Source organism: Macaca mulatta, chromosome 3 (genome assembly GCF_049350105.2).
Source record: "Macaca mulatta isolate MMU2019108-1 chromosome 3, T2T-MMU8v2.0, whole genome shotgun sequence".
Taxonomy (NCBI): domain Eukaryota; kingdom Metazoa; phylum Chordata; class Mammalia; order Primates; family Cercopithecidae; genus Macaca; species Macaca mulatta.
Window position 1 is genome coordinate 179,684,500 of NC_133408.1, and position 23,121 is coordinate 179,707,620.

The window sequence follows — 23,121 nt, forward strand, 5'->3', positions numbered from 1 at the left end:
CTGAAGCGGCTTTCTTCAAGGCCACCAGTAAGTCTCTAGTACCTAAACTGAATGAACAGTTTCTGATCCTTCTCTTCCTTTGGCATTTTGCAATATTTTCTGTTTGTTTGTTTGTTTTAAAATAAGATCTTGCCCTGTCACCCATGCTGAAGTGCAATGGTGCAATGATAGCTCACTGCAGCCTCAAACTTCTGACCTCAAGTGATCCTTTCACCTCAGCCTCTCAAGTAGCTAGAACTACAGACATGTGCCAGCATGCCCAGTTAATTTTTAAATTTTTTATAGAGATGAGGTCTTACTATATTTCCCAGGCTGGTCTCAAGCTTTTGGCCTCAAGTGATCCTCCTACCTCAGCCTCCCATTTAGCTGGGACTACGAGTGCATGCAACCATCCCTGGCTAATTTTATTTTTTATCTACTTATTATTATTATTATTTTGTAAAGACAGGATTTTGCTATGTTGCCCAGGCTGGTCTTAAACTCCTGAGCTCAAATGATCCTCCCACCTTGTCCTCCCAAAGCACTGGGATTACAGGCATGAGTCACCATGCCTGGCCACTTTGCAGCATTTGATTCTGTTAATTTTGGGTATATGTCAAAGCTATCAGTTATGTAGGGGTGGGAAAAAAGTTGTGCATCATTGATTATAATGCAATGGCCCCAATTTACAGATGTGAATATGAAGGTCCAGAGAAATTACATGATTTGATATGTATTAGTCAGCTATTGCTATGATAATGCTGTGTAACAAAACACCCCAAACTCATTGGCAAATGACAATGTTTATTTTTCTCATGGTTTGTATGTTCCCTGGGGTAGCTTTGTTCCAGTCTGACAGTGGGGTTTAGATCTGCTCCACATGTTTGTAATGACACCCAGGTTGAAGAGAATATTAGGGAAGTGCTACTCTTGATGGGTCACAGGGATGCAAGAAATGTAAAATGAAACAGTAATATCCCTTGAGGCCTCAGCCTGGAAACTGCTAAGGTAATTTCTATCCACATTCTATTGGCTAAGCAATCCACATGCCCAAGTTTAACATTAATGGGGTGGGGAAGAAGACTGTCCACTGTAGCGGGAGGCACTGCACAATCATGGAGCAAAGGGCATCGATCTAGAATTTTGATACAGATGGGGCATGAAGCATCAGGAGCAGTGATTCACTCTACCTCATGCTCCAAGATTACACAGCTGGATTCTGATCTTTGGCAAAGCAGAATCTAGAGGCCACAAGTGACAAGACAAAACCATAACAAAAAAATAAATAAATGAACAAAAGCTTAAAGTGAATGGACATATTAACTATTATTGTAAGTGAAAACAGTGACTCTCTGGGGAAAAAAGCAACAGGCCAGGTGTGAGGGCTCACATCTATAATTCTTTTGGGAGGCTCACTTTGGGAGGCTAAGGTAGGAGGATCACTTGAGCACAGGAATTCTCGAGACCAGTCTGGGTAACATAGGAAGCCTCCATCTCTACAGAAAATACAACAATTAGCCGGGTGTGGTGACATGCATCTGTGATCCCAACTACTCAAGAGGCTGGAGTTAGAGGATCACTTGAGCCCAGGATGTGGACATTATAGTGAGCCGAGATCACACCACTGCACTTCCAACAGCAAAGACCCTGTTCCAAAAAAAAAAAAAAGAAAAGAAAAAAGGAAACCAAACCAAAAAACAGAACCAACAGACAGAGATGGAGGATTTGCCCACTGAGACACTGACACGGTGAGTCATGGTGATCTTGCTTATGAAGTGATAACGTAGCTTCAGGAGTGTTGAAGCAGGGTCCAGAGCTCAGTGTAGGGGCCAGGTTGATCCTGGGCTGAACGTGGGGACATACCTAGGAATTTCTAGCCAAATAAGCAATAGAGGGAAGGGTCCGACTGATGACGGAGCATGAGCACACTCTAGGAAGGGCAAAGAATTGATCTGGGGAATGGGACGGGGCGGGGCCCTAAGATTTCAACTCCAGCCTGGAAAAGCAGGACTTAGGGAAGGCATGTCTGAAGTCCAGAAGACCAGGGGAAACCTGAATGCAGAAAGCGCAGCTTATTCACCATGTCCTGAAATACAGCAACCAGGGGACATTCTTGTAGATTGTGAGCTGTATTGCTTAGGACAAATTCATTGTTCTACACTGGGCAGTAAATTTATGGATGTTGTTACGCCAAGAAAGGAATATGGCTGAAAACATAAATAGCTCCAGAATTGTTTTAAATATTCTCATGGGTGCTGGAGGCCCTCTGGGTTATTAAGGAAAAAATATGTTTATCTCTTGCCCTTCCGGAAACCACCCTTTGGTGCTGGCTAGTGGCTGTCAGAAGAAAGGGTGTATCCCTGTATCACAAGGGCTATTACACATGGTGAATTTAACTTGGGTTCTCAAAGATAAAAGGAGACTCTTGTCTTGCCTCCATGCTCCTTCTTGTCTTAGACATTTGTCCACTCACCTCCAGTAAGTTGCTCTGGAATCTGAACAGGGAGGTTTCTTGCAATCCAGAATCAGCCACAAAATCTCATTTCCTTTCTTCCCATAAAAAAGATGTGCCTACTAAAACAACCAAAATATAGACTAGTTAGTGTAATAACAATAAGCAGCAAAAACAAAATAGAAAAACATAGCGCAACATAAAAAAAAAAAAGATGTTTTTGAATTAATGTCTTCTTTCATCAAGGTCATTTTCTCTCCATCTCACATCCTTTGTGACCCTAGGGTGGTGTGGAAGACCCTTCCCCACCCACACCCACACGTGGGGTATTATTTGGGCCTTTTCCAGGGACTTCTGCCTGTTCTGATGGTCTTTGCACTGGGCTGACCAGCATCCCCCACCCCCAAATTCATGTCCATTAGAACCTCTGAATGTGACCTGATTTGGAAATAGGGTCTTTGCACAGATAATCAAGTTAAGATGAGGTCCTACTGGATGAGGGTGGTCCCTAATCCAGTGACTGGTGTCCTTATAAGAAGAGTGAAATTTGGATGCTGAGATGGACAGAGGGAGGACGATATGTAGATACAGTCACACAGGCGAGAATACTGTGTGATGAGCAAGGCAGAGATTAGAGCGATGCATCTACAAGCCAAAGACCATGGATTGCCGGCAACTACCAGGAGCTGGACAGACACAAGGAAGGAGCCTCCCTTCGTGTCTTCAGAGGGAGCATGTCCCTGCTGATGCCTTGATTTCAGAATTCTCAACTCCAGAATGATGAGAGGATAATTTCTGTTGTTTTAAGCCACCCGGTTTGTGGCAATTTGTTAGAGAAGCCCTGCGAAGCTAGTCCAGCCTCCTTGCCCGCATTGGCCTTACTGAGCCAAAGCATCCCATTGCATTGTGTTTGTTACTGTAACCCCCAGATCTTTGTCTTGACTTAACTCTTAGCAAGTTTAGCCACCGGCCTTTGATCATCTCTTAGCTGCAGTAATCTTTACTTGACAGAGAAGCCAGAGGCCTGGATGGAGGCTCAGGCCTTTCATTCAGACAGATCAGGAGGCCTGGACTGTGGCTGGGCCACTGTGGCCCACTGACCAATGGGCCAGTTCCTGTGGCCGGGCTCTAAGTCTAGGTTTCCCCATCTGTCTAATGGACACAACAAGGGTGTTGGTAGATATTACAGGGCATGATGTTTATAAAGTGTATTTATAATTTTATTTTGTGGGTCAGTGCAATGCCTGACCCAGAGCAAGTGCTTAATAATAAATGGTAGCGATTATTAAATATACAGTTTTCTGAAATCTTTAAATCCATTTTTATCCACCCCAGTGTGAAGTTTCCCTGATTTTTCTTTTCCAGTAAATGCATAGCGGATCCTATCTACACTCTCAGTGATGTACGATGACATCTGGGCTAGTGCCTGGCACAGAGTAGGCACTAAGTATATTTTTACGGAATAAAGAATGGAACAACTACGTTGTTTCAATATCTAATCAAAGGAGGAAATAACTTACAGATTTTATGAGGCTTAGTAACCAGCTTGCTTGATACACTCCAGGTGAAACTTTGGAAAGGGATGTAATTTCACCACATTTGTTCACACTAGGGCACAGGTGATGTGGTAGACAGCCTCCAAGAGGGCCCTCCGGATCCCTGCCCTGGAATTCACCCCTTGCATAGCTCCCTCCCCAGTTGTACCAGGGTCAGTTAGCACGAGCAATGGAATACAGCAGAGGTGATGGTGTTCTCACTTCCAAAATTAGATGATTGGAGACTGGGGTTTCCATCTTGGGCTCGCTCTTCCCCTTGGATTGCTTACTTTGGGGAAGTCAGCTGCTGTGTTGAGCAGCCCTAGAGAGGCTCATATGGCAAAGCCAGCTACAGCTCCATAAGCGAGCATGGACGCCATTCTCCAGCTTGACCCTGAGCCCAAAGCACTTAGCTGGTCTACTCACAGACTCCTGACCCTCAGAATCTGTGAGATAATGAACGTTTGTTGTCTTCAGTCACTTAGGTCTGGGGCAATTTGTGACACAGCAGTAGATAACTAATATAGGTGCTGAGATAGGAGTGACTAGGACCAGGAAGGGCCAGGACCAAGGACTCTAATAATGGAAGGGATTAGAAGCTGCAGGGGGCAGGCAAGAGGCCAAACCCGGAAGAGTGGGCTGTTCAGAGATCAGGCAGGTTCCGTGGGTCTCCACCTGTGGCTCTGGTCCAGAACCCAGAGAGGTGAGAGCCAGAACCAAACACGCTGATGAACAACGGGCACTGAGACTCAGGGCTCTTGGACTGGAACTCTGGCCTTTTGACTTTGTTCTGTACAATTTCCAGCAAAACCCACAATTGATCATTGTAGCTAAGACATGATCAAAAGTCAGTGGCTAAACTTGCTAAGAATTAGGTCAAGACAAAGATCTGGGGGATTACAGGAACAAACATGATGCGAGGGGATTATAAATATTTTTCGAAACACTTACAATATTCTTTTGTTACTTTGAGTTGCCCAAGCTCTTTAAGCTATCTGCCAAGCTCAAAGGCAGAATTCGTATTTCCCAGGCCTTTTGGACAGGTCATAGTGCAATAGAAAGGTGGAAATATTGGCTGGGTTCATGAAGACATATCCAATTGGCAAACATTTTTTAAATGCCTACTCGACTGGGTAAAAAAGAACCTAGAATTATTCTGAGCACCCACCACTAGTGCTCAGTGCCCCTGTGTACCAACCTTGGCTACTCCAATACACACACACACACACACACACACACACACACACACACTCTCACACTCAGTTGGCCAAAGAAGCAACCCGTCTGCCCTGCACAGGCCAGGTCTTCACTTCATATTTATCTGTCCCTATTTTGAGTCTTGAAGCCCTGTTAACTTAGTGGCTAATCTGATCAACTGATTTGAACCCTGGGGATAGAGTCCTGTAAAATGGCATCTGCCTTTTCACAGGGGCCTCAGAGCCCTTAACCCAAAGACTTGAACTAAGAGGAGCTTTTTGCATCCCCCATCTTACAAATAGGTTGGATTCTGGGCCATTGGCTGCTCTGCAAATGCAAAACAAGAGACAGTAGGGCCTGGTAATGGAGAGCACAGACTCCAGAGCCAGACAGCCTGGGTTCGAATCTCAGCTGTGCTACTCACTAGCAGTGTGACCTTGGGCCAGTGACTTAATCTCTCTGAGCCTCAGTGTTCCCATCTGCAAAATGGAGATGATAATAACAGCATGTTCCACACAGAATGTGGGGAGGAGTAAATGAGCTCATGTGTGGGAAGCACTCAGCAGGGCTCCTGGCTCACAGGAAGCATCCTGTAACTGTTTCCTTCTATTACGCAGGATCCAGAGGCAGGGGCAGCCCCAGCTGACCCCTCTGGGCTCTAATTTAACTATCTGTTGGGGTTCACCCAAGGCGGATGTCCCTCTTTCACCACAAGTCCCAGGGGTTCTTTAAGGACTTCATAAAAACAAAGGATTAACTGCAGATGACTAAGCCCAGATGATGGAAACAGAATCAGGTACAGTAAATAATGAACGTAGACAGGATTAGATTCCTACAAACAATACGCTGTGTTCTCCTGCTCTTCGTTGGCAATCATCCCCAGTAGGGAATCAGTGGAACTCTTTGAGTGGCCAAGGAAAACATCTCCATGTGCCCAGGATAGCCTGGGTGGGCTCCTGGAGGAGGCAGCCCTTGAGCAGAAAACTGAAGAGCAATCTGGCCTTTGCAAGTGGAGAAAGCGAGTGGATGCATCAGCAGAGAGGAGAGTGGGCTGGGACAAGGGTGAGAGAAGGAAGCAAGCACCTAGGCCCAAAATTTAAGGAGGCCCTCACTCTCAGGGTTGTACAAGAGCAGGGGTGGCACTTGTACAGCCCTGAGAGTGAGGGCTTCTTTAAATTTTGTACCCTAGATTTGTTCTTGCCCCACCTTAGTCTTGGCCCTAGAGAAAAGCCTGGGAAAAAGCCCAGAAGGGTGAAACGACAGCATAACTAGGAATATGTGAGTCATGCAAGATTGCCCAAGTCTAAATTAGGGACAGAAATGACTTACAGTGGGGCTAGCAGTCAGGCTGGGGCCAGATCACCAGAAACCCTAGGTGCCAAATAAAGGAGGTTAACGCTTGAACTGAAAGTGACAGAGAGCCAAGGAAGAATTCTTAGCAGGGTTGCAACATGGTCAGATTTGCATATCAGCAAGGTTCTTCTGGCATTGGTGTGGAGGGCTGATTGGAGGATGATAGAAGAAACTAGAGGCTGGGAGGCCAGTTCAGGACCCTACTGAAAACTCTATGCCCAAGGGAGAGATGATGACCTGATATAGGGCAGTGCCAGTTAGGAGTAAGAATGAAGAACTCACTCAAGAGATGTTTTGAAGGCGGAACTGACAGGATTTGGTGATTGATTGCAGATGAGGATCAAAGGAAAGAGTCAAACATAGTATGAAGTTTCAAAGATGGTGATCAATTTAGAAGCCAAGAGGGTTTATTAGACAAGATATGAAGTACGTGAAAGGCAGTGATTTCAGCTTCCCCAAGTCTAAGGTAAATCCCTAGTTCTCCTGTTTTCGGTAAGATAAACTCTCTGGAGGCCAGGATGTATCTTATTCATTTTTGTGTGATATCTACTCTGTAAGTATCTCTGAACTGGATTAAGTGGCTTTCACACCTCCCCATCCTGCTCATTGGCTTTCAAGTGGCCTTAGGGGTGTTACTATTATTTGTATGTTTGTCTCCTCCAAAAATCACATTGAAATTTAATCCCCGATGTGGCAGTGTTGAGAGGTGAGGCTTGTAAGAGGTAACTGGATCATGAGGGCAGAGCTATCATAAATGGACTCTGTGCAGAGTCCCCACCAGCAAGAAGGCTCTCACCAGATGCAACCCCTCAACCTTTGACTTCTCAGCTTCCATAACTGTAAGAAATAAATTCTTTTTCTTTACAAATTATCTAGGTTCAGGTATTGTGTTATAAGCAACAGAAAACAAACTAAGACAGGTATCAAAGTCCTTTTAAAGATGGCTGTGTAGCTGGGATCAGACCAACACAGCAATGTGTTCAAACTCTCATTCTAAACACACAGGACCCGGGGCTCTGACTTGGCCTGATAGTCTTGAGTTGAAGCCTGAAGTGTGACTGGATGTCAGGCGTGGGCTGCCCTGGGGCTTTGGGAAGTAGTGAGAGGGATGAGGTGAAGGTCAAGCAGAGTGAGGGGTGTCAGGAGGCTGAGGAGGCTTGAGCTGCCAGGTGAAGTGGGCCTCATGAAAGACAATTTGGGATCAGAACGTCAGCCAGAGAGCAGGCTAGAAGGCTTCTAAGCTGCAGCCTAGAAAGGTTGATTCAGCAGTTCTAGGAGGAAGTGGGAGGTTTTGTCATCCCAGAAGCCATATCTGGAGCAAGGGGAAGTACTAAGACCACAGGGTAGCATTTGGAACCATACAGTGGGACTAACTTCCTCTGACACAGGCAACGACACACTGAACTTGTGGTCAACCAGAGCCCCCAGATCCTTTTCTGTGAACTCCAATGAAGCCAGGTCTCATTCTTCCTGAACTTGAGAAATTTAGAAAACATCTGTTCTGCCTTCACTACCCTCCATTTTCATGAAAATAAAGCGAGTAAAAAAAGCAAGTCTGAGCGCTTTGAAACATTAATTAAAGGCACCACAGTTTCCTTATTTAACTGAGGGTTGCTACCTCATCTGGGATTATTAGCAAAGCAGAGAGCCTTTGTTGTGCTTGACAAAGTGATTAATTCAGACTCTAGGTGAATTTTGGCTTTCTCAACATCTTTTGATGTGCTAAGATCCCCCAATGAGGACAACGTCATCAATTACTTAAATAAGCCATTACCTTGAGATCACAATTATCGGGGAGGCCCAGTCTACTAATTGGCGGACAGAGAGACAGAAATGGACTACAGGGTTGTGGCTTCAGCCCTTACTTGTTCTAGGAGGAGCGAGAGTCCTTTAAAATGTTTTGTGGCAATGCTCCTGCTGATCTGGGGTGATCGAGTTATTTTTCCACCAGGCAAAATGAAGCCTAGGTGACCTGTGTCTCTAGAACCAAGAACCCGCCTGTGATTCCATTGACTTGGCATTATCATGGGCCAGGACACAGAACTCAGAACTGGGGGATGAGTCTGTCAACAGAAGAGGGATGAGGTTCATAAAATTGGAAAGGAGAGCGTTATTTCTCATAAAGGGTTGCAGCCTTTAGGGTGGCCATTCTGACAGGCTAGGAAGATACTTTGATGGAGGGGAAAGGGAATGGGAATTTATGCAGAGCAGGGAGGCCAAATATACATATTCAATAAGCTATAGGAGGAGGCATGAATATTTATGAAAGGAGAATGCGCAATTGAGCTTCATGCGCCTTGCAGGGTCCCATGTAGAAAAAAAGGCGGCCTTACCATAATCTGAGGGTGGAGTTTTCGACCTTCTGACTTCAAAAGGTGAAGCAGAGGACAGGAAAACCCTCACTATGCATCCTGCATGCAATGGCCAGAATCACTCCATAGTCCGTGGTCTCTTATCAGGCAAAAGAAAGCGGCAGCATCAGGCGGCAGGTTGATGTCAGAGGTGGAGGCTTTTGAGATCAGACGCGTTCAGGGCGATATGGCGTAAACGCCAATGGAGGGTTTGAAAAGGCCGCTTTCTGTTTAGCCCTTAGGGAAGAAAGCATAATCATGGCTAGTGAGGGAGGGGTAGAAGGAGTGTGTCTGACTCCCCATCCCATCATGGCCAAGAACTCAGTTTTCAAGTTTCCTCTGGGGACCCCTTGGCCAAGAGATGGTCCGTTCAGTCAGTTGGGGGTTTAGGATTTTGTTTTTCGTTTACAAGTTCTAGAAGCAAATATCCTACTCAAGAGGCAAATTCTCCAGCCCCTGGAAGCTGTCTGGGCTTCCGTGGGACGCTACATCTGGGCTTACTGTCCCCTGACACACAAGGAATTCAAAGACCAGATACAAGAGGCAGCTTTTTACATTTTAAAATACATAGTCATATAATCTTCTATTTAAATAGATTTATCTTTATACATTTAACTAAGCCATTACCCCCCCCTTTTTTTTCTCTCCATCCTAGAAAAGAGTTTTTGGGGGAAGGTTTTATGCTGCGTGGATATATGTCATTGGTTTTTCTGGCGAAAGGTGGAGCACCTTTGGTTAAATTCAGTCAAATAACCAATACTTAAACAAAAGCCACCCCTGAAGTGCTTCATAAATATCAGTCACTTCAAGAGTTTTATGATGTACATCAATTGCTTTGTTCTATTTTTACAATAGAAACACAGGTTGTGTGTGTGTTCGGATGGTGGCACTACCATTTGCTGTGCCTTCATCATTCTTCTCATTAATTCTCACTGGAACAGAATGGCAAGACACTTTCCCAGGATCAGAATCCTGGGATTGGCTGCCTGGATTTTCTTTTCTTAGTTTTTTTTTTTTCTTTAAAGAGGCAGGGTCTCTTTCTGTCACCCAAGCTGGAGTGCAGTGTGATCATAGCTTACTGCAGCCTCTACCTCCTGGGCCCAAGTGATCCTCCTGCCTCAGCCTCCCAAATAGGTGGGTCTACAGGCACGAACCACCACACCTGGCAATTAAAAAAAGTTTTTATTTGCAGAGGTGGGGTCTTGTTATATTGCCCAGGCTGGCCTTGAACTCTTGGCCTCAAGCAATCCTTCTGCCTTGGCCTCCCAAAACACTGGGATTTGGGAGCCACCACACCTGGCCTTGGGCTGAATTTTCTTCATTCAAATGGGATGGGCATTTTAAAGCACACTTAAGAAAGTAGAACATATTCCATTTTAAGGCAGTTTCTTTGCAGTGCTTCCTCTCACACATCAACCCCATGCTCACTCTTCCCCATGGCCTCCAGGTGAGCCATCTGTTCCAAGGCAGCAACCTTTCCAGTGCCTTCACCTGCTATGGCACCATATCATGGCTGTCATTTATTGTGCCAGCTTTGACACCTCTGTTCTCAGTTTAATGATTGTTCTGGGGATGGAACCTTCTTGGAGGGCCCTGCTTTGTTTTAGTTTTTTTCCAGATTAACTTTGGGGGACATAATAAGCGGAGACCATTTACTGTTTTTTAAGGCTCAACAAATATCCAATAGTCAGACAGAAGAGTGATCAAAATAGAAAGCATGTATTTAAACTGGCACTGACAAGTGACAGGGGATGCCTCGTAGCCACAAGGATCATAATGTAAATGCTTAATTAACTGTTTGTCAGTAGCCGTTGAATGTCTGTCTGGTCCACTAGGCTATTAGTACCACAGGGCCAGGGCATACAGGCATGGTCCCTGCAGCATCCTGGTACCCGGAACTCCGCACTCCCCCAGCACCATGCTCGGTATCTGTTCTCTGGCCATGGTCTTAAACTATCAGCTGAGCCCAAGCAGCCTAGCAGACCACATTTTGATTGTGTCTTGCTTGGACCATCCTTGAGAGTCATGTCTTCGTGGCAATGTCCCATAGACTGTGAGTGGTGAGTGAGATCACTTTAGAAGGTACATGGACTTTAAAAATCTTTCATTATAAAGCATTTATTTATTTTATTTATTATTATTATTATTATTATTTTATTTTGAGAAGGAGTTTTGCTCTCGTTGCCCAGGCTGGAGTACAATGGCATGATCTCGGCTCACCGCAACCTCTGCCTACCGGGTTCGAGCGACTCACCTGCCTCAGCCTCCCGAGTAGCTGGGATTACAGGCATGCGCCACCATGCCCAGCTAATTTGGTATTTTTAGTAGAGATGGGATTTCTCCATGTTGGTCAGGCTGGTCTTGAACTCCCAACCTCAGGTGATCTGCTTGCCTCCGTCTCCCAAAGTGCTGGGATTATAGGTATGAGCCACTGTGCCCAGCCCAAAGCATTCATTTTTTAGCATTAGTTTTTAATTTATGTAAGCGATACTGATTTTCATGTATGATCACGACATAAAATTTCCTTTTAAAATGAATTCATTTCACTTTATCTAAAAGAAATTAGGAAGTAAGTAATAGTACAGGCAACTTGCAGATATGGCCAAAATTATAAAGGTGTTATACTAATAACTGAATTTAGAAGATTAAGGCCTTAATACTCATTGAGACTTATTGCCTCAATTGGCTTTCTTGCCCTGAAAGGTTAGGATAAAAATGGAGAAGTTAGTTAACTCTCTGAAATACAATAACCATCAACTAGATACCTTTTTAAAGGAATTGCAATATTTTCTTTATAAAACATACTTTAGCCAGGTGCGGTGGCTCACACCTGTAATCCCAGCACTTTGGGAGGCCGAGGGGGGTGGATCACTTGAGGTTAGGAGTTCAAGACCAGCCTGGCCAACGTGGTAAAACCCTGCCTCTACTAAAAATACAAAAATTAGCTGGGCACAATGGTGCATGCCTGTAGTCCTAGCTACTCAGGAAGCTGAGGCATGAGTATGGCTTGAACCTGGGAGATGGAGGTTGCAGTGAACTGAGATTGTGCCACTGCACTCCAGCCTGGACAAGAGAGCAAGACTCTGTCTCAAAAACAACAACAACAAAACTAAAAAACATATATTCTTGGCTGTTTCAGGGGTGGGGCTACCAAAGCCTGGTTAAGTGCTGCCCAAGGCAGAGGCTGGTGCTGGTGAGTTCTAGGCTGGCCTTCCCCGCTCCACCCCCTGCAACTGTACCGTGCACTATTCAGTTCTGTAGAAACGGGAAGCTCAGGGTAACTCACAGTCCCCACCCCAGACACTTCTTCTTTTCAGGCACATTTCAAAACAAAATCAGGATCTATATACAAGATAAGTTGGTGTAGTAGCTGAATATTGGCCCCCTAAAATGTCCACATCCTAGCCTCTGGAACTTGTGAATGCAACCTTAGACGGCAAAAGTGATTTTGAAGATGTGATTAAGTTTAAGGTCACGAAATGGGGTAAGTATTCTGAATTGTTTGGGTGGGCCCCAGGTGTAATCATGAGGTCCTTATAAAAAGGACACAGGAGTCGTCAGAGCGAGAGAAGGCAGTGTGAGGACTGGAAGCAGAGCTGGACGGTTATGACCATGAGCCAGGGAGACAAGGAGTGGACACCCCCTACCGTCTCCAGAAGGAGCCAGCCCTGCAGACACCTTGCCTGTAGACCAGCGAGGTTGATTTTGGACTTCTGGCCTCCAGACCTGTCAAAAAATAAATTTGTGTTGTTTTAAATCCCTCAGCTTGTGGCTACTTGTTACAACAGAAATAAAAAACTAATACAGTTGGGAAATATAACTTCACCTAAAAATATTCCTTCACAGCCGGGCGTGGTGGCTCACGCCTGTAATCCCAGCACTTTGGGAGGGTGAGGCGGGCCCATCACCTGAGGTCAGAAGTTCGAGACCAGCGTGGTCAATATGGTGAAACCCCATCTCTACTAAAAATACAAAAAATACCTGGGCGTGGTGGCGCATGCCTGTAATCCCAGCTACTCAGGAGGCTGAGGCAGGAGAATTGCTTAAACCTGAGAGGCGAAGGTTGCAGTGAGCTGAGATCGTGCCATTGTACTCCAGCCTGGGCAACAAGAGCGAAACTCTGTCTCAAAAACAAACAAACAAACAAAAACTCTTCACTTCTGACAGGATTCTGCATATTGATCTGTTATGTAAGACACTTACTATACATATCAACAGGGTCTCCCTCTGTTGCCCAGGCTGGAGTGCAGTGGTGTGATCATAGCTCATTGTAACTGTGAACTCCTGGACTCAAGCGGTCCTCCTGCCTCAGTCTCCCAAGTAGCTAGTACTACAGGCATGCATCCCCACACCTGGCTAATTAATTTTTTTTTTTTTTAGAATTTTTTTTTTTTTTAGCATCTCACTTTGTTGCCCAGGCTGGTCTGAACTCCTGACCTCAAGTGATCCTTGGCCTCCCAAAGTGCTAGGATTACAGGAGTGAGCCACTGTGCCCGGCCCATTTAAAATAATTCTAAAGGCAAAGGATTCAATTAACAAGTCTCAAAATCGATGTAAGTTTTGCACAGGCATTCACGTGGCTGAAGTACCAAACATGTTATCATGAATTAAGTGCGTAACATCTGACAACAGTGACACATTTTATTTTTGTGTTATTGTGAACTCATGGATTCAAAATATGTTTGATGTGTTTTGATCCATTGCAATTATTATTTTATTGAGCAAATTGTCCATGTATCAGTCTTGCTGGCCTGAAGGCAAGGTGTCAGGCAGGCTGGTTCCTTCTGGGGGATCCAAGGGAATATTGGTTTCTTGCCTCCTTGGTTCACGGTTGCTTCACTCTAATCTCTGCTTCCAGGCATCATGTTGCCCAAAGTAAATGAGTTGATGATGTATAATCCTCTAACTGGGAGGGACAGGCATGTCTTAACCCATTATGCAATCTGCTGTGTCTCAAGTGTTTCTGACTTGAGGAGTTGGTGGATTGTGATTGCAATGGTGATGTAGATATGATTGGGAGACAACAGATTTAGAGGGAAAATTAAGATCAGATTTAGATTAAGTGTAAAATGCCTAACAGATAGTCAAAGCATCCATCAAGTTGGAAGTTGGATAAAGAGGACTGGAGCTCAGTGGAGAAAATGGAGCTAGAGTTAAAGATGTGGAATTATTGACTTATAGATGGTATTGAAGTGATGGGAGTCAACATAACGAAAGGAACCAGCAAAGACGGGGAGGAGCAGTCTTTGAGGTAGGAGGAGTGGTGTCATGGAAACAGGGAAGAGAGTGCTTCAGGAAGGAGGAATGTTCATCTCTATCAAAATCCTACTGAGGGATCAGTAAAGAAATCATGGGATTGATAAGATCAAAATCATCAATGATCTTGATAAGGGCAGCACCAGGGAAGTTGTGGGTACAGAAGCTTAGTTGGAGTGGGTGGAGGAGAAACTAAGGGCACAGAAGGGGAGAAAGCTGTCTAGACAATGCTTTCAAGGAGTCTTACTGGGAAGCAATGAAGAAAAATAAAGTAATGGCCGAATCCAAGGAGTTTGCCTTTTGTCCTTTAAGATGGAAGAGACTAGAATATGGATGCTGATAGGAATGATCCAGTCGAAATGGAGAAATCAATGCAACAGAAAGGAACAATAATTGAGAATAATGAGTAAGGACAAGGACCAAAACTATCAAGATTGGCTTTAGATAGGTAAAGACTCTCTCCCTCTCTCTCTCTTTCTCATCACGATCATCGGTTCATTAGTATCTGTTATTAATACACTTTTGGTTTCTAAGCAACCTGCCTTTTCCTCGGTATATTGTCTGCATGTTCTCATGTGGTGGTTTATCCACAAAGTCTTAGCCTAGAGGACAGGAAGGGACAGTAAGTAGGGTTAGTGAATAACGGCACTTGTCTGAAATGTGGCTGACCTCGTTTTAACTCTGACTCAATTGCTTAGCAGCACCTTGGGTACATTATTTACCGCCTAAGCTTTTATTTCCTAAACAATAATATAAGAATAGTATTTATTTCTATCCTTATATGATTATTGGAGGGCTTGTACAAGACAGTATATAAAAAGTACTAAGCGTAGTGCCTGAGACACAGAAAACTAAAAACTATTGTAAATTATAATAATAGTAATGATTGTATAACTCTTGTATGTCAATACATGTATAATGTATTTTTCTTGTGCAGTGACAAAGTTATTGTTAGGCTAATGACTGCAATGACTATGTCTTTGTGGTACCTACATTACTGGTGAAAGAACTAAACACCAGCCAGATATTTATGTATTTACTGAGTAGTCTTCTATTTTTTTTCCAGAGGGGCAAAGGTTATAAGCGGTCTCTTTTTCTAGGCCTTAGGCAACAAATTATAATGGCTGTCATTCATAAATCTTGTATATGGGGCTGCACAGAACTGAAAAAACAATAGGAAGGTCTTGTAACTCGAACATATCTGTTCTTCTGAGGTTTGCATGTGTGCATCTTACAGCACATTAATATTCAGAAGTTTCCTATTGGAATGCAACTATCACACAATAAAACCACTACATTAAAAAATGTATGGAATGCAGCTAAAGAACTACTTAGAGGAAGATTTATAGCTTTAAATGCATTCATTGAAAGCAAGTGAACTAAACTATTAACTTAAGAAGCTAAAAGAAAACAACAACAAGGAACAAAGTGTCAGCCACCCCCCAAAATAGAAGGAAGTCCACAATCAAAATATGAGCATAAATCAATGAACTAGAAAACAACAAAAATCAGAAATGATCAACAAAGAAAAGGTTGGTGCTTTGAAAAGATAAATAAAAATAGATAAACCCATAGCATGACTAATCAAGAACAACTTTTCCAGGCAGACTAGGAGTAGGAGGAAATATCTTCAACCCAATAAAGGATATCTATGAAAACTCTAAAGCAAAACCTCACACTTAATTTTGAAACATTAGCTGCATTTCTGCAGAGTCAAGAACAAGAAAAGGATGCTTCCTCTTCCTGCTTCCTTTTTGTACTAGAGATTTTAGCCAATGTAATAAGAAAAGAAAATGAGAAGTCAGACAAAAGGATTAAAGAGAATGGACTGGTGTTATTTGCATAAAACATAATTATCAGCAAAGGAAATCAAAGAAATTCCACATGTAAACCAATAAAACTAATCAGAAATTTCAGAAGGATCATTGATTACAACACTGGCATTAAAAAAAAAAGTGCTCCTATAAATGAGCAACACCAATAAATGTATGTAAATAGCAAAAAGATACTCTTCTGTGCACAAAATCATAAGTGTTACTGAAGGACAGAGAGAATAAAATCAACAGAGAGATACAACACATTCATAGGTGAGACAAATTGATGTTGTAATAATGTTGGTATGTTCTAAATTAATGTATAAATGTAATGCAGTTCCAAAACAATCCAAATAACATTTTTTCATCAAATCGGACTAATTCTAAAACTAATATGAAAACATAAGTTATAAAAATGTATTTTATGGTAAAAGGAATTTGAGTAAGAGAAAAAAAGACAAAAAAAGATAATAAAAAGAAGTAATCTATAAAAAAGAGGAAAAAACTGTGTATTTTAGAGTTATAATCATTAAAATAGTGAAGCATTAGCATAAGCTAGATAAATTGATCAGAATAGATCCAAGCCCCATACTACTAAGGAGCACGATAGAAGTGACATTATAAATCAGTGGGTAAAAGGGAGCAGTGCAGCAGGCACACTGTCCCTTTGCCAACCCCTTGGAGGATGTAATTGGCTGTGGGACAGGATTATTTTACCAGGGTCCCACTGAGATCGCAATTCTGTTGAGCCACCTCTCATTGTAGGATCTGGCTCAACACACCCTCTGATGATTGATTTGGCTTCTCAAGTACCTGGAAAGGAGGTACTCTAAGAAGGAGATGTCCGATTCTTATTGCTTGGAAAAAAATACTCACCATTATAAATTTGTAAATGAACAGTCTTGTTTGCAGGTTGTATTTTAGGAGCTAGCCTAGCTACTACTGACATGTGAGTGAGTGTGTATCAGATGATTTCCAGCCCTGAGGGCAAACTGAGATTGAAGTCTTCAGGGAATGGAGAGGGGGCTGAACATGAGGATGAGGATGCCAGGGTGGACATGAGGTGCTAAAAGGGAAACTGAGAAGATCTCATGTGTAAAGTCTGTATTGCACCATTCCCCCCTGCCCACCCCCTCCAGGAACATCTGCCTTGAGGCATGATTTAAGTAGTTTCAATCCTTACAGTTTCTCTGGTTGTGGGTGTGGGTGAGAAATGGGACAAGGATAAAGGGAATGGAATTTACAGTCAACTAACAAGGCTGTGGTTAGCTATTAGCTAAGTCAGTGAAAACTATTCAGATTTATCTGCTTATCTTCCTCTTCACACCCAGATATGTGCATGAAGTCAGCTTGCAGTCACCTATCAATGATTGCTCATTTTCCAACTAATTTTTTAATCAGTTAGTGCAGCACAATTCTGCCTGCCACCTAGATAAACCATACTGTGGGAATGAGAAGGAGGGAGGAGGAGGAGGAGGAGGAGGAGGAGGAGGAGGAGAGGAAAGAAGAAAGGAAGGAAGGAAGGAAGGAAGGAAGGAAGGAGGGAGGGAGGGAGGGAGGGAGGGAGGGAGGGAAGGAAGGAAGGAAGGAAGGAAGGAAGGAAGGAAGGAAGGAAGGAAGGAAGGAAGGAAGGAAGGAAGGAAGGAGGGAGGGAGGGAGGGAGGGAGGGAGGGAAGGAAAGGAGGGAAGGAAGGAAGGGAGAGAGGGAAGGAAGGAAAGGAGGGAAGGAGGGAAGGAAGTTAGTTAATAATGTCAAAGTTGGGAAATATTTTTGAGAATGAGAAATGATAGGAAAATGTGTTTTCTCTCTCTAGTAAGGAAATAGATGCAGCCATCAAAATACATTGATGTAGCTACCAAATTAGAAAAAAGTTTTATGAGAGCACTTGGTGCAAAGGATACACCGACAGTAGGACTAGCTGGGACAAACTTTATGGAAAGCAATTATATATTACATACCAGTGTTTAAAACCAGTGACTCATGGATCTCAGGTCAAGAAAATCTTCATGCACAAAGTGTGGGAAAACCTCGATGCACAGAAATGCTAACTGTAGCAGCATAACTCAAAGTTATATTTCTAAAATATAGAAAACACCCTATTTGACAATAAGAATGGCTTAGTAAATTGTAATCTGTCTATAAGAGCATTATTAAGCAGCCATAAAAATGATATTTATAAAGGATTAATAACATGGAGATGTTTTTCCTTATGTTAAATGAAAAAGGTAGAAATCTGGATAAACAGAAAGAAAAATAAGCCAGGCACAGTGGCTCTTGCCAATAATCAAGGCACTTTGGGAGGCTGAGGCAGGCAGATCACTTGAGCCCAGGAGTTTGAGACCAGCCTGGGCAACACAGTGAGACCCTGTTTCTACAAAAAAAAAAAAAAAAAAAATTAGCCACATGTGGTTGCGCACACCTGTAGTCCTAGCTACTTGGGAGGCTGTGGTAGGAGGATCACTTGAGCCTGAGAGGTAGAGGCTGCAGTGAACTGAAATCACACCACTGCACTCCAGCCTGGGCAACAGAGTGAGACTGCTAAAAAAAAAAAAAAAAAGAAAAAAAATAGAAATATAGGAAAAATATAGAGAGAGAATGTAATAGCAAACATAAAAAATACACAGAGTAAAAAAACCGAGAGAGTGACAATAGAAAGAGAGTAGGCTTTCTCCCTGACAGTTCTAGCTTTTGTGTTCAAATTTCTGTGAAGCACTTCAAAATGTGTCTCGGAAAGCCAGCAAACCTCACACTCTGCTTCCATTTCTTAACAAAACCTTTTGAAAAGGCATCAATTTAAGGATCTATTTCTAATAAAGCTTCTGATGTGGCCATGATGTGTAATGGAATTGCTGGCAAAGGCCACGAAGGCCATGCGCGTTGAAACCATAGAGTAACCATGACAAAGGGCTTCTCTTCTCCAAAGTGCAGGACAGTGGGTAACCTGGCACTGCTGGGCTTCACCTGTTCTTGGAGCATCACAATTTTTACCCCCGGAGAAGCGCTGTTTGCCAAGGGAAACTTCACCGTTTCAAATACATCAGCTGAAGTTTTTGAAAGCAGTGCACCAAGTAGGAATTCTTTGGTAGTGACAGTGAGGATGTAATGACCGAATGGAGGTCCTGGCTATACCCTCCTCCCGCACAATTCAGGAGAAGCCAATTCCTGGAGGAAGATAATTTCTGTTTTCTTTTGTTCCAAACCTCAATCAGTTTGACCATCTCCTTAATATGTGATTCATCAAAATAGCCCTAATTTATCAGGAGTGGCTTCTTTGGCTAAACAATGGGCTAAGCACCCATGTTAAATCCATCAAGAGAAGGTTTTAGGCTGGGTGCAGTGGTTCACGCCTGTAATCCCCACACTTTGGAAGACCAAGACAGGCAGATCACCTGAGGTCAGGAGTTCAAGACCAGCCTGTCCAACATGGTGAAAACCTGTCTCTACTAAAAATACAAAAATTAGCCTGGCGTGGTGGTGGGCGCCTGTAATCCTGGCTACTCAGGAGGCTGAGGCAGGGGAATCGCTTGAGCCCAGGAAGAGGAGGTTGCAGTGAACTGAGATTGTGCCACTGCACTCCAGCCTGGGTGGACTGGAGTGAGACTCTGCCTCAAAAATAAATAATAAATAAATAAATAAAGAGAAGGCAGAGGAAGATAAAATACAGGAAATTTTCCAGCCTTTACAAATTGAACCTGATTTTGGAAATGATCCAGTGGCCCGATTTATTTTGAGAATGGACAGTAAGTTGTGCTGCTGGCACTGCAGTATTTGTGTCCTGTAGCATTTAATGACCTCTATCGTTGTGAAAATAAAACCAAAAGATGCTGTCTGAAGCTATATATACTTTACATTGCCATTTTCCAACTTAAGTATCCTTGATGTAAACAATGACAGGTGTCCTTAACCATAACTGTGGGATACATTTGCATTGATTCACATCAAAGGAAACCCATTGTAAACATCAGAACATGGTGACTGCCTGATCATTGCATATTACCTGCTTTACACAGTAGCACCCCTGGCCACCTGCACTTTTTAAATTGGCACAGGACTTAATGGCACAATTTGGTGTAAAAGGATTTCTTTTTTACAATGACAATTTTTTAAGTAACAGGAAGATATTTAAAAACAACTTTTCACTGACCCTGTAAGACTCATTCATAGGTGTCCCTAGTGTACCACTTACCTAGGGCTGCCATATCAAAGTACTACAAACTGAGTGGCTGAAAACTCCAGAATTTATTTATTTATTCATTCATTTTTTTGAGATGGAGTTTTGCTCTGTCACCCAGGCTGAAGTGTACTGGCACAAAAATGGCTCACTGCAGCCTCAAACTCCTGGGCTCAAGTGATCCTCCTATCCCAGCCTTCCAAGTAGCTGGGACTATAGGTGTGTGCCACCACATCTGGCTAATTTTTTTTTTTTTTTTTTTTTTTTTGAGACGGGATCTTGCTTCATCATCCTGGCTGGAGTGCAGTGACACAGTCTTGGTTCACTACAACTTCCACTTCCTGGGTTCAAGCAATTCTTATGCCTCAACCTCTTGAGTAGCTGGGATTACAAGCACGCACCACCATGCCCGGTTAATTTTTGTAATTTTTTGTTTGTTTGTTTTTAGTAGAGATGAGGTTTCACCATGTTGGCCAGGCTGACCTCAAACTCCTGACCTCAAGTGATCGACCTGCCTCGGCTTCCCGAAGAGCTGGAATTACAGGCATGAGCCACCACAACGAGGCTCACTCAGCTAATTTTTTTTATGCTTTGTAGAGATGAGGGTCTTGCTGTGTTGCCCAGGCTGGTCTCAAAATCCTGGGCTCAAACAATTGTCCTACCATCGCCTTCCAAAGTGCTAGTTTTATGGGCATGGGACACCACACCTAGACCACCAGAAATGTATTGTTTCACAGTTCTGGGCCAGAAGCCTGAAATTGAGGTGTCTGCAGGGCTATATATATATAGGGGAGAAATCTATAGGGGAGAATCCTTCCTTGCCTCTTCCTAGTTTCTAGTGGTTTGCTGATCATCTTTGACATTCCTTGGCTTGCAGTGGCCTGACACCTCTCCCTGCTTTCATAGTCACTCAGCACTTTCCTGTGAATCTCTGTCTTCACATGGCCATCTTCTCATAAGGACACCAGTCATACTGGATTGAGGGGCCTCTGTACTTCAGTATGACTTTATTTTATTTATTTATTTTTTTGAGACAGAGTCTCACTCTGTCACCTAGGCTGGAGTGCAGTGGTGCAATCTTGGCTCACTGCAACCTCCTCCTCCCAGGTTCAAGAGATTCTCTTACCTTAGCCTCCCGAGTTGCTAGGATTACAAGCATAGAACACTACACCTGGTTAATTTTTTGCATTTGTAGTGAGATGGGGTTTCACCATGTTGGCTAGGCTGGTCTTGAGCTCCTGGCCTCAAGTGATCTGCCTGCCTCAGCCTCCCAAAGTGCTGGGATTACAGGCGCCAGCTGCCATGCCCAGCCTATATGACTTCATCTTAACCAATTACATTTGCAGTGACCCTATTTCCAAGTAAGGTCACATTCTGAGATTAGGACTTCTGAAGGTTAGAACTTCAACTTAGCTTTTTGATGGTGATACAATTCAACCCACTACACCTGGGGTTCATGGATTTTGGGTTAAGAACGTGTTGAGACAGTCTGAGGGCAGCCGGGGGACCCTGAGACCAGAGGGTATGAAACCAGAGTACAGAGAAGGAAGTGGTAGCAAGACAAATGGAACCCATTTTGCTATTTCGCCCATAAATTTGGTGGCAATGATCTCTCCCTGCAGATTTGGGTGCAGGGACTTGAGTTACTGATGGCAATATTTGGCCAGTTTCCAGTTGAAGATGCTCAAGTTCCAGATTAGAGTCGAGGCTACAAAGGGAAGTTTGTGGTGGTGTCCAGGACACTCTCTGCTGATGCCATATGTTTGAAAATGTCTGAATTTTGTGCATAGACACACTAGCAGTATTTTCATAAGTGGAGTTACATAATTAGGGCATGGACTTGCATAATAATTAGCATGTGTAATTAGGCACAGACTTCTTGTCCTTTAGACAATCAAGACATCTAATTACAAAATTAAGATGTAATTATGTGGTCCAAGGTCTACATCTTTTTTTCTACCCATTAGAGATTACATTTAGAAAATAATTCAAAAAAAGTTGATGAAGAAATGAACATAGACAGTGATTTGAGGATGTTAAAGAAAGTGGTAAGTGGGCTGGTAAGTTGCCTTTGGTCCTTCCTCTCAGTTGTAAGGGGAATTATTTAAAACATTATAGTCCACTTGAAAGAATAACTTTTACCAACTGTGCTGTCAACCTTCGGTACTCACACTAATGAAGAGGAGTGTTGGTATGACTAATCCATGGCGTTCACGCATGGCTCTTGAGTGTGGTTTGTAATCACACTTGAACATGGACCTAAATGTGATGTACTGGGAAGTCATTCAAACCTATTAATGGAGCCATCCGGTAGAAATCTTAGGACAGCTTGGGATAGAGGACATCCTGCCTTCCTGTTCTGCCCTGATTCTCCTTTGTGACCACTTTAAAAATCGACTCATTGGCCAGGTGTAGTGGCTTATGCCTTTAATCCCAGCACTTTGGGAGGCCAAGGCAGGGGGATCGCTTGAGGCCAGGAATTAAGACCAACCTGGGCAATATAGAGAGACCCTGTCTCTACAAAGAATCTGAAATACTAGTTGAGAGTGGTGGCACATACCTGTAGTCCCAGCTACTTGGGAGGTTGAGGCAGGAGAATCACTTGAGCCCAGGAGTTTTAGGCTGCAGTGAGCCTCCACTGCACTCCAGCCTGGGCGACAGAAAGAGACCCTGTCTCTAAAGAAATAAATAGCACACTGTTCAGAATAATGCAAACCAGCGCTTAAGCTGTGTTTCCTTTCCCTGAATATTTGAGTATTTTTATTTTAAGTACTCCTTATTGACTGCAGGTGGGAAAGATCAAAGACTATAGCAAATACTCTGTCCTTCAAAAAAGAGTGATTCTTATAGCAGTAATAGTTGAGTTTCAATACACACAGAAAGCTAGATTGTGCTGATAGTCTCCATGTTTTTCCTTGCCCTTAAATTGTGATTTGACTGATCTCTGCGTGATGCTAAACAACCAGTTTGACTCATTAATTTTGCTGAACTAACTGAACTTTTGACCTAATT

At 43.3% G+C, this 23,121-nt stretch overlaps 1 protein-coding gene across 2 annotated transcripts in view; it reads left to right on the plus strand.

Moving 5' to 3' along the window:
• The window catches only part of TBXAS1 (thromboxane A synthase 1), a 194,930-nt gene that overhangs the window by 19,564 nt on the left and 152,245 nt on the right, over window positions 1-23,121 (plus strand). The window lies entirely within an intron of this gene.